A 13,015-nucleotide genomic window follows, 5' to 3' on the forward strand; every position below is an offset into this window, starting at 1 on the left:
TCTGTGGTAGAACTTTGACTTTAATCCGCGTGATAAGTTTCTTTATCAACGGTGTTGGACGTACAGGTATCATTAGAAGTCTATTCTTGATATCAAAACCAGCAAGAGATAATAAACTAATAATTTGCTTGCATATTGTATACACTTCTTCGAGAGAGTTTGAGTCAGTTATAAGATCGTCAACGTAAAAATGATGCCTTAAAATGGATTAAGCCTAAGGAAATTTTGCACCTTCATCGTCAGATAATTTTTACAAGGTACAAAAAGATTAAAAAGCCGCGGACGAGTTACCAAAAGGTACTGTATTTATGTCAAAGGGTTAAAACTGTCCTTTTCTATTATACCAAAATGTACGCTAGTATTATCGATCGCGAGGGTCTATCAGTACCTGTCAATACATTTGTGCTATATCAGCTGTCATGACGTAACCGTATAATCAAAATACAAGCAGGTAATGATAAAGTTTTTCCTGTGTGTATGGTTCTACCATTAATACATTCTTCAGTAAAATCTCATTATCGGCTTTGCTTAAGGCATTAAAAACAGCACGTCCCTTGTTAGCAATGCTGGATGCTTTAAACAGCGGATGTTGTGGCATCAACTAAAAATTCTCGTTTTCCTTCTTAGCAATAGACATATGCCCCTAATTAACATTATCCTGTATTACTTGAAAGTATCCATTTTTAACCTCAGGATTCACATTTAATTGCCGTTATAGTAAATGATATTGTCACAAAGCTTTGGTTTTTAAGTCACCCATATCTACCACCTTCACGCAAAAATGTAATCAAAACACGTATCACCCATTAGCATCTCGAGTAGTGTTTTGCGTGTAATGAGCTTTAATTCAAGATTCCTGTGCATGCTTTGTGGCATAATTTTGGAATAATTCTTCAAATTGTTCTGTATAAACATGATCGGTTTTTTTAACGGTATAGTTACATGTAGAAATTTCTTTAATATAATTTTAACGAAAATCCTCAGCGATAACCCTACCTAACAAAGACTTTTGTACATAAACATCGCAAGGATCGGAAGTAAGCTTAATTTGCCCAACAGAAAGCAAGGATAATGTACTGCCTGAGCTAATTAACAGGCCGATAACATGTATCATATGGAACTGCAGATTTTCCAGCCAAATTCCAAGCGGAAATTTGATTAAATTAAGAGGAAATGTTTCTGATGAAACCAGATCAGTTTTCCGTAAAATGATCAAGGAAGTCAGATTTTTGGAATTATTATTACAAATTGATCTAGTTTTATTTTTGATGCATTGACGACACTCAGCATCTAAGTCATTTATCGCTCTGATCATAACAAAACAATAAATTTAAGCTTAAAGAGTTTGTTGAACGAGCAGATATTAAATGTACGGTTGCACAAGTATCAAGAAGAGCATGAGCACGTATAAATTTATTTTGACCACTTAAAACACAAACTGCTGCACTTGCCATGAGTTGAGAGCACCCATCACACAAATCGATATTCAGCACTATATCTACTAATGAATCATTGTGCTTATTAAATATTCTGATCAGCTTTCAAGGCAATTAATATGCAATAAAATATGGTGCTTCCTATTGCATTTTTTACGAAAGCTAGAGGAACAATAACGCGCATGTGAACATCAACAATTATAACATAATTTTATTTTTTTCCGAGTGACCATCGATGGCTTACAAAAAAATTGTCAAATGAAAGACATTTAAAAAAAAAATATTTGGAACCGCAACATACACAATGATTTTTTATGCCTGTTGTGAAAATACAAGTGCCTGACTCTTGGCGTGAAAACTTTTTTGGTTAAGAATCATGAAGCTTTTTGGAGCTCAATCCAAAATACTAACTCGAAAAGCTACTTTTCGCACATAGACAAGCAATTTTTTAAATCTGAAGTTCGTCAAGGGAAAGTGATTCCTTCCACCTGTTATGCGTGGAAACCGGAAGAGCCCTTTTAATAGTTTGAATCGGTTGATGGTTTCGACTTTTAACTCCCAGAGCATCCAAAGCAAAAAGATGTTGTTCTATTGTATCTACTTATGCTGAGAAACCGGCAAAAGTAGCTTTCGGTAAATTTAAGAGATTGATAAACGCACTTATATGCTTAGAAACTTAAATACGCTTTCTCTCGTACAAATCGGTAAGAAGCTTCCAAGCTTTTAGATAATTTTTTGCTAAAGAATCAAAAGAGACTATTTTGGTTAAGCCCTCGCCACACATTGCACCCTTTCAATAAATCAGCTTAAAACTCAAGCTCACTTAAAATCAGCTGAAAGAATTATTAAAAGAGAGCCATTTATAAACATTTCTGTTAAATAACGGAATCTTAGTTATTAAAAGATTTAGAAGCTTCGACCTTTCTGCATGAGTCAAATTTACTAACACGGCAAAGAAAAAATCAGCTGGGAGAGGAGGCCACAGTACCTGGAGCTGTCCTGAGATTAAAAAAAAGTTGTTTTGCTAGACTGCTATGTCAGCCAAACATTCTTACTCCAGTTCGAGAGAGGCCAACTTATTATGAAAATCTTCATATTTTCTCAAAGCATCTTTTAAAAGTTTCAAACAAAGAGTTGCATCATTCTCGAAGACAAGTGAGTCATCAAGCGTGGCTTGGGTTTCCAACAGTTGGCCATTCAAAGCGACCACCTTTTATAAAATAAACGCAATGCTTTTCGCTTGAGCCATTCGATAAATCAATATCCAAAATGAGGTTAGTTTATTAAACAAGTCATAAAAAAATTCAAATAAAACGCTGGGCATGACGCACGGAAAGTGAGGTAAAGCACAAGGTTAAGTGAACGAGCTTTTATATGGAATGGCTACACATGCACATGATAACATAAACAAGTCGAAAAAAAAAGATACCAATGATGAGGGACTTATCTCTTTTTACTAAGACGATACTGGTGGTTGCGCACAGGCAGGGCAAGGAGATCCACGGCTGGGAGAAGGTCCACTACGTAAAGGTTTACCGCTGGAGGGAAAGAGGGACGTGGTACGTGGCGTTAGAGAGATATGAACATGACAGTGACAGGATATGCTATTTCCATATCGCTGACAGGCGATGATGTTGTTGCGACGCAGTGTTAATAATGAAGCACCGTTTGAGCATTGATGTTCTGAGCTAATGACATGAATAATACCTCAGAGAAGGCACCAAAAAATGTATCGTATAAAGCTATTAAAAAAGAATAAAATTTTATGCATGTGAGTAATACCCCAGGGATTGAGCGTCACTCTCATTATTACGTGAAAGTTATTTAAATGACGCTTAAATGGAGAAAAAAAATTGAATAAGACACTTACATGCAGGAAAAAGCTTTTTGACAAAAAACCTATTTTATTAATTTCAATTAATACAACAATAATGTTATTTGTATATGTAAACAAGCCTGTAGATGTATGAAAGAATGACATGTACCTTTTGATTGGCGAGAAACAAATGCAGTCCCTCGGTGGAAAAATGGGTTGATGAGAGTAGGCACTTGGCTTTTTCTAGTCTGTTGGTCAAACAGAACTAGGGTTTTTGTCAAAGAATTAGCCAGTTTTCTGAAAGAGTCTCGCTGGGAGACGTTGAGATGGAAGGAGTCTTGCTGGGAGACGTTGAGATGTAAACAGTCTTACTGGGAAACGTTGAGATGTAAATAGTCTCGATAGACGTTGAGGTGAGTCAGCTGTTTATTGAAACTTTTTTTCGTTTACGAAAATTGTCGAGAATTCATTAGCTGATCAAGAAAAGGTTATGCTGAGACATGTCAGACTTGGATGAAAATTCGTGGAGAAATGAAAAATGAAAGCGCAAATTCACAAGCGCAAAGGTCGTGCGAGCATCGATCGCCTTCTGTTGTTCTTTATCGATGAACGCGATAGGTACATAGTATAAGAATAAATAACACACCACTTATTTAGCATTTGAAGTTCACAATATTACCAACCTACGATACAATATATTTATTGATCAATTAAAGATATGACTATTAACAAAAACGGGGAGGCTGACTGGGGGCTGTAGAGGTAATAAAGCTTATTTTTTATAGGACAACGTAAAGGTAGAATAATATTTGTTATATTAATAAGTTTTAAGACCAGACTAGAACAAGGGAGTATAAAAAAAAAAATTTGCTCACCCCCCTTGTAATTACACCTCTATATTTAAAGGGACTTTCCTTTTCTATACCCGTAGTGGCTGATGATATACTTAAGCTTTTTAACTATGGTGATATAAGGTGATACAAATTATTGATTATACTATTTAAGTGAAAATTAACTTCGTAGGGTCTTACTTAAACTTAACGAAATACATAAATAATTACATTAATTATTATAAGGTCTATAGAAAAATTAAAAAAAGAATATTCTGAAGTTCAAATACAAAACTTGGTATTTCTTAATTTTTAAATTAAATTTAAAACAGCTTGCAAAATGCTATTTGTACATAAAAAATAGATTTTATATTAATTAAATTCTCTTTAAATCTAATCCATACAACGTAGTCAATTGTAAAGTAAGGATGATTGGAATAAGAGATGCTAAAATTGTTACTCGTAAGAATGCAATTTCAGATTTAACAGGAGGTCATGTTTTATGTTGATCCAGACAGTTTTAACGTTATGAGCTTCTATAGCTTGGTCAAGGTTTTTGCGCACCTTGAGTGTTTATATCTTCAGCTGCAGTCACAGTGAGAAAAGTTTCTAGCGGCCAAGAATACTGGTATGCTCGAATGTTGACTGATCCTAGCGCCATCTATCGTAATCTCGTGTTTTCAAAAATTCCTAGGACTCTTGGTTAAATGAGCATATCTAAGATGAGTGATTATTTTCAGCCTCAGCTATTCTCTGGATCTTATAGTAAAAACCAATGCATTGATATACCTTAGCTTTGTTTAGCAAACCACTATCAAGTAAACAATTTACAATTTCGAACTTGCTAGAAAATTTAAGATTCTTACTAGCTCGTCCTAGAATAAAGCACGTACAATCTCGATTACCACCTTAACCACACCTATACAACCAAGCTGCTACTGCAGCTCGTGTAACCCCCGAGTATGGCACGCTTATGACATGAAAGTCTTGGGCAATGACTTGCTTAACTTGCGTATTCACTTGTAAGCAAGCGAATTTCTAGTTACGATAGTATAATCTGGCAACATTGAGCTTATCACTATGCTATTGTAGCTTCCTTGCATTTTAGTTTTATAATTACGCATACACATTAGGTGTGTTTTGGTGCCATCTAACATTAGTATTAGTATTAGTTTTGCTCGTACTATGTGGTTATGTGCCAACGACCTTACCATACAAGGCGATTTGCAACATCGCAGTCCACCGGCTTGGACGTGTTACGGCATTGCCTTTTGGCTTCGCCAACTCACAGCGAGGCCCTTTACAGGTTCCCCCCAGAAGTTCCTGAGAAGCACCAGATTGTCTCATCTAACTAACCCTTCTGTATTATAGGCTATGCGTACCAAGACTAACAAGCACGTCTTGTCCTCTGAGCACCACTTATCGTTTGCATATGACCAGCGATTCCCACCCCATCTAACCAAATTTTGTAATAATGCTTGATTTTCTAGGAAGTTTAAAATGAGAATTGTCCATTCAATAGTGGTTTGCCGAACAAAGCTAACGTATACAAATGCACTGGCTTTTACGATGAGATTCTGAGAATGGCTAAGACTGGAAATAATCACTGATCTTGGATATGCTCATTGAACTAAGAGTCCTAGTGATTTCTTACAACATGAGATCACGCTAGATGGTGGTGAACTCAGTCAACGTTCAAAGGTACCAGTATTCTCGACCACCAGAAACTTTTCTCAATGTAAACGCAGCCTGTGTGTACAGACTCACTTTAATAGCCTTCGTTGCATATGGCTTTCCTAGAACTCGTGTGGCCTTGGCCTTGATAGCTATACTACCAAAATATGGGTCGATCTATCTCTCTATATGTGGGACATGATAAACTCGTATTTAATATGGGACGATTTGAGACTTATAAATCTACGCTATATCATTATAATAACCCTCCAGAAGATGGTTGGGAAGAAATTAGGATGAAATTGAAATTTTCTTGGTGTCAGCAATGCTAGAGCTTTCATGCAAACTATTTGGAAAAGGTTTTATGATACCCCCGACAAGTGTACTTATACTGCCGTAATAACGGTAACTACATGTCACGAGCAGTAGTTGCTCTAATTTCTGTATTCCCAATTATTTATCAGTACCTTCATTAAATAGGAAATCATATTCTGTATGGTTTTGAAGAAAAAAAGGATTATCTTACTAACATATAAAATAAAGTTACTTAAATCACTGTAATCACTAACCTGAAAAACAACTGAACCAGTTTTGCTGAAATTTCGCATACTAATTGTAACTTGACTACTTTAAATGTAAGTCAAAAAAGACAACTCTTAATAGCTTGGGCAGCCACAATAGCCTCTTTCTTAGTAGTCGTCCCAATGGCATACCTACAGAGAAGATATTCTCCAGGCCCACTTTTCCGACTAATAATAAGTGGTTGGTTATCCGGGAAATTACCTAAAGACAAAATATTCTTAGGTCAGTGACTTACCTCCCTCCAGTACGATCTCCGTACACAGAAACTCCAAGGATAAGAGTCAAGCTGTTTGTGGCTAGCTTTCTATCATAAAGAATAATAATAAGGAATAATTGGAAATCTCACTACTTGCCCTTTTCGGACCATTATGAGTATGTAAGTTCCTTATTTAACCATCATCGGTTCTTTTAAGGGCCACCTAAGTTTAAACTATCATGCCAACAAATACTTTTTTACTACTATTTCCGAAAACGATTCATCGGCTAAAAGACTACGTAAAGCCAGACACTATTAAATCAAGCCAGTCTTTCACTGGCAGACGTTATTAACAGAATTGTTCGTCGCAAGGCTGGAAACCCCGGTAACCGATGACCCTATATTACCTACTTGACTCTAAGCATTTAACTAAAAATTACCGGTTGTCTCCAAGGTCTACGCTGGGAGAACCTAAGAGCTACAAAGGAAAAGTAAACTTGAGCTAACAGGGCAGTTTTCAACGAGCAAGCACGACAAACCAATCTCTTCACCTTAGATCACTTAAATATATTAGTCTGTAAAAAAAGAAGGTGCTGAATATTTCAACATTTTTGACGTTATACCAGGAGACATCAGGAAAGATCCCTACGATTTGCTCCAAAGCTTTAAACGTTGTAGATTTTCTTCTAATTAGTGTGGTGCTACAATAACAGGTCAGAGAAGATCATCCTGACGTTAAAATGCAATTACGTTTGCTAGAAACTTTAGTCAAGAAAGAGTTTACTTAAAAAGCCCACTGGTCCTTTTCAGGGTCATGGGACGTTAAACTATCTTGCTAACAAATACGTTACAACCTTATGAAGTTGAAAAGATATCCTTTAGAAAATACAAAAGTTCTAACTATTCCCAAAGTTGCAATAAGTCAAATTAGAAGAAAAACTTGAAATGCATCTTTTAAATACAATTTGAGGCGTTAAGAAAATGATGCTGAATATTTATCGAAACAAAAGCATAATCATAATGAAAAGATTATTATTGAGTAAGAGATGATCTTTTTACTTAAACTCTCATAGTCATCTTTTAAGTCTTCTAGATTTTTAAATAGATAAAATATGTATTTGTATTTTTTGTAATGGTAAAAAATGTGGAGATTAAGCTCTAAGACTTTGTAGTTGTTGTAATAAAGTTGTGAGATAAGAGAACAAAATTTTTTTTAAATAGATTATACAGAAGGAACTACAAATCAACGGACTTTTAGGGCCAACGATTATTTTATGGCATAAGAAATGCATGGTACTTTTCACAGACAGGGGGGCCGCTATTTATTTATATAGATTGTGAGACAAAATTCACAGTACTAGCCCAAAAAGAATTTATACTGCATTTATATAAATATATATATATATATATATATTACATGTATATGTACCAAGGAAAACAGGAGAAAAAAATGCACTAAAATAAGAGTAAAAGTTGTTGTTTGTCTTATCTTACTAATTTAAAAATAATACAAAAGACGCCTATCCCTTACGATAATAGACAAAGCTGGTTTTATTTGTTATAAATCGATTTACTTGACTTTTGTAGAGTTCCAGAAGAAGGACAGTAAACTATAAGGTTTGAGGCTACAACTCTTTATCGACACCTTGCTGGAACGGCCACTCTATGCTAATTCTCACTTGACGCTTCGCTTTTATTATTGAGCCACCTATTCCACTATAATTACGTGTTGTCATATAAAACATGTATAAGTTGTTCTTTGTGTGTACAGTCATTCTAAATGTTTAGGTTCTACAAAAGGTTTCGAAAACTTCCGTTGTAACGTAATCCAACAAAATAAATTGGCTGTTGAGTAACAACATTTGAAATAAGAGGTACAACAGAATGTGTGATTTAATAGTGGATTATGTTTAATGTTAATCAAGATATTTTGACTTTAGTTTACAAAAATTGATTGGTCCTTAAGTAAAAATGTTCGACCCAAGAGTTTGAAATAGCGTACTATGAAGTGCAGTTATTTAGTATTGATTCACATAATAAGTAGAGATACAGATTTTGAAGCGCTCTCATATTTCTTTGTAAACGTGCATGGAAGTATCAAACCTGACATTCTGGTCATTCTGACATCGATTTTGTTTCAGAAGCTGATAAAAAGCCCCTTCATAGTAGTTTATCAAGAAACGTGGATGGGTTGGGATGAGTGAAAACCAATACAAAGAGAGTCACGTTCAAAATACGGGTCACTATTACGGAAAAATATGACGTTAAACTTGTGCCTAGCAAAATTTCTGGGGGCTTATCACAGCAAAATACAGTGGTGCTGCTAAGAATGGACGTAAAAAAAATCTAAAGGGCCTATAGTTTATATCAGATAGACTTCTGCCCAGAATATAGAAAAGACAAACGCCTCACGAATACGCTTCACCAGTTGTTAATTGAGAGAACGTGTTAATATCCTAAAAGAATATAGGTGTCTAAGGTATAGATACATAGCTTAGAACTGCAATTAGAAAAAGCAGTTGAAGCTATGCTTTTGATAAAGAAGCTGTTATCATAGCAAAAAAAGATTGTAACGAGGATTCCTAATGTTTTGCGTGTGGAATAGGAGAAGCCAATTACGGAGTAAAAAAAAAGTCAATTAAGTAACAACTTTTATCCTAAAAAAAAGTTCAACTCTAATTATCGGCTTTCTATACGAGTGCTACTGATACTACTATCGTAAAAACAAAAAGATTTAAATTGGATTATTAGGTAAAGCTATACTGAAATAAGGTTATGAACCAGTGGACAGTGGCTGCTTCGGTACCTAAAAAAGAAATTATAGTTTAATAAAATTATACGGCATATGATATAATTATAAATGTAAATCAACCTTCTATGAAACAATATTGTGTACGGAAATGGCGCAATTATCGTGAAAAAAAGTATACCTACGTTATTTGGGTGTGGTTTCAATAAATATTTTAACATTGATTGAGTTTATGGTTATAAACAATATATAACGGTACAATACAATCAAAATAATATATAGGCTGGTCAGTATAAGACAGTGCGCTTTCATCAAATTTTTTGGTGGTTTCAGAACAACTTTCTACTGCCTACGCTGATTACATTTGTAACGTCACGCTCGCGTCTATCATATACGATCTAAAACTCATTGCTCGTCCATATTTAATACTCAAAATATAAATGTATACAGAAATCAAGAAAAACCATCCTGTAGTATAGCTTTCTTTCATAGGGTAGAATTACAGGCCAGTGAATGTCCCTTTGGGACGCTCATCACACATAGATTTTTTGACAGATAATATTTTAACCACAAACGTGTATTAAAATAGCATATAAAATACCCTTTAAAATTGCAGTTCGTTTGACGGTACCATTATTTTGTACTTGTTACCTTTAAAAAAATCGATATTTAACACTTAACCGTATAAAAAAATAATGTTAAAAAGCATTTATATCATTTTTTAGAATCTACGATGCCAGTCTGACAGACTTTGAGACTCCATCTAAGCACACCCTCATGATTTCTTAAGCTTTCTATTTAACCAAGAGTAATTCTCTTTTAATTTTAGTTTTAAATTTTTTTGCCGTTTGGTATAAAGCGTCGCACAGTTACATATATTCTTTCGATGTTTTACCTTAAAAATTTCTGCTTAACCTGTTTGATTTAAGAGTTTCTTGTGTCTTTTTATATTTTCAAATATTTGTACCCATTCAGTGACGTCATTTGATTTATGATAATTTTTTTAATGTCTTATATGCATCACCTAATATCCTCTTCTTATGATAAAGAAATAATAATTTCAAATATCTTAAGAAAAAGGTTTTGGAATATCATCTTGGATTTAGGAACCTGAGACCTCCACGTGTCAACTAGATGCCTGGTCCACAGCACCACTGTATTCTCGCTGCATCAATATAGAACATATACCAACTACCCCTCTACATATGTATAGTTAACAGGAAAAAAGAGAAAAGAAAGAGAGAGCGTGTGCGTACCACTGCATGCATGTGTTATACACTATACTATACCACTCACCTTCAAGAGAGCATGCGGTGGTAGTGGGATGAACAGGAACAGTCTCTCGTCCAGTGAGAGCCCTACATAAAAAGCTTTGCTTCAAAAAGTTGTGTATAAAATAGAGCATAAGAAAATTTCAAAATTTATACAACAGTTATAAGAGAAAACAGTATCCGTACAAACACGTATGTATGTACTGATTAGGTACACAGTGTCAAAAATTAGTAGAAGAAACAGGAGTTAGGCAATAAAATATACCCTTTTCCTTCTAAATCAATTTTTTATACAGAAAAAAAGCAACATGATATGTACATAACACTGTTAAAAAGGACAGAATGATTGACGTCTAGGACAACGACGTCACAGCCTTGAACGTCTTACGTACGATAGCATATATCTATGCATGCATGCGCTTTCCTTGTTTAGGACTTTACAGGATGGAAAAACAGGATGAAAGCTGAGAGTTACGGGCAGTCCATCGTGAGAATTGAGAGAAGTTGGTCAAGAGAGTTGAGATAAATTGGTTGGTAATACTCCCTCTCCTTACCAATATTACTAATAAAAGATTGTCGAATACAAGACATTGTTATTATCTTGGATACATCTTAAGCCAGTGTTTTCGTTCGTAACATTTATAATAAAAAATGATTCAGTTACAATATTTTTATAAGCGTTAAATAATATGCATTACAGCTGCTCCTTAAAAAAAGTTTTTAACTAAGATCATTCACTTACTAATTTCCCTTATTTCAAAGCAATTTTAATTGATCGATAAACAGTAAATATATATTTAAATCAAAAAAGAATTAATAATTAGTACTGTAAGAAAAAGTGAGAGACTTATTTTAACAAACAAAATTTTTTCCGTGTAGAAGACCACTAGTTTGATTCTGGAAGAAAGTGTTGATTGTTTTTAGGAGAATTAGTTGGAAAATGAGTATTTGAATTTAAAATTGTTTCTTTTTACTAATTAAATGTGTGATGTATGCTTTCTAGGAAGAGGGGGAAAAAATTTAACTTCCATAACGTATTTTTTTAAGGTTACAATTTTGTAAGGTTGGTTTACTTTAGCGCAGAACGTGACTATAGAAATATAACTTTAAAAAATAGTTTTTAATGCATTAAGTAATTAAATGTCTGAAAAAATATGAAAGTAAACTTAAGGATTAAGTAATTTACCTAAATAAGTAATGTGCGAACTGTTTTTACCCTGCTCCGTTGAGAGCCAAAATACAGTAGTTTTTTCTACAATATTCTGCACTAAAGTAAGTTTTTTTAATGGGGGATCCCTTTTTAAAAATAACTTTCAATTTTTTTTAAAAAAAGAGAAAGTTGAAGCCGAAAATCTGCTAAAACAATTATTAACAGTATCTTTCTATGGAGATCAAAAATAGTGTCAGTATGATGTTGTGGTGATGTTTATATGTTTGACAACGTTTTTCCAACGTCAATTGTCCTCATCAGATCGAATATGGCTGTAAAGTACGATAACGTAGTAGACTAGATACATTTATCAATATTTATTAATTTGTTGTCATATAGCACCTCGCACCACGCATGCTAAAGGTGATTTTATTAATATTATTTCACAAAAAAAAAATGGAAATAACACATTCTCATATTTTAATACGTTTGTATTATTACAAACAACTTTTTAAGACTCTCACTACACATGAGCGGCCACAAGAGTTTGATTTTCCTTCGGTCATTAGTTATTCAATATTTCAATACGTCTTTCTTTACAATTTTCATTACTTCTTTATGTGATGTTATCTCATGCATTAAAAAAAATTGTGTCTAAGAAATTTAAAGTGCAGACTGTCAATTACGTACATCATTTACATAAGAAAGTATAAGCAATCGCTCATAAAAATCAGTCCAGAATGTCTATTGTAACGTATGTTAAATTGAAAATAGCGATTTTTAATGTGTACATGAACGAAATTGGAAAAGTGAGTGAGTCAATAGTTATTCCTCACTTTACTTATCTAGAATTAAAGCGTGCCTTAACGTGAAATTTCTGCTCATGATAATATAACTCCTTTCTTTAGAATGCTCCATTCCCTAAAGACTTATTTTTTCTAGTAGCTCAAATCATTTGCCATGCACTTTGCATAATCAGAAAGAGATTAATAGAATAAGTTGTATTTATGTTGCTCATTCTAACTTAGTTTTTTGCATAAGTATCTTTATTTATATTTATAATTAAACTGTTATAAAAATTCGTATTAGATGACAAATTTAAAAGATACTGAAAGGCTTATCAAGCATCTGAAAGAAAGATTAAGATTAAGGATAAGGCTCTAAAGTTACAAAAGGAAGCTTATTTCCATTTGAGAGACTTTTTAACAACCACCAGTAGGGACAAGATTTTACTAGAGAACTTTTTATTTACAATTTACATAGAGATAATTAAGGGTTAGGCAAATTGCTTTATGTCGCTTTTATCGGAAC

General features: G+C 33.8%; 1 protein-coding gene across 1 annotated transcript in view; it reads right to left on the bottom strand.

The window, feature by feature from the left end:
• kl-3 (dynein heavy chain 8, axonemal kl-3) overlaps nucleotides 1-13,015 on the bottom strand; it is a 1,186,420-nt gene that overhangs the window by 217,271 nt on the left and 956,134 nt on the right. The window lies entirely within an intron of this gene.

Source organism: Copidosoma floridanum, unplaced genomic scaffold, assembly GCF_036245765.1.
Source record: "Copidosoma floridanum isolate Cflo_tuat_1 unplaced genomic scaffold, Cflo_Japanese_pri ptg000013l, whole genome shotgun sequence".
NCBI lineage: Eukaryota > Metazoa > Arthropoda > Insecta > Hymenoptera > Encyrtidae > Copidosoma > Copidosoma floridanum.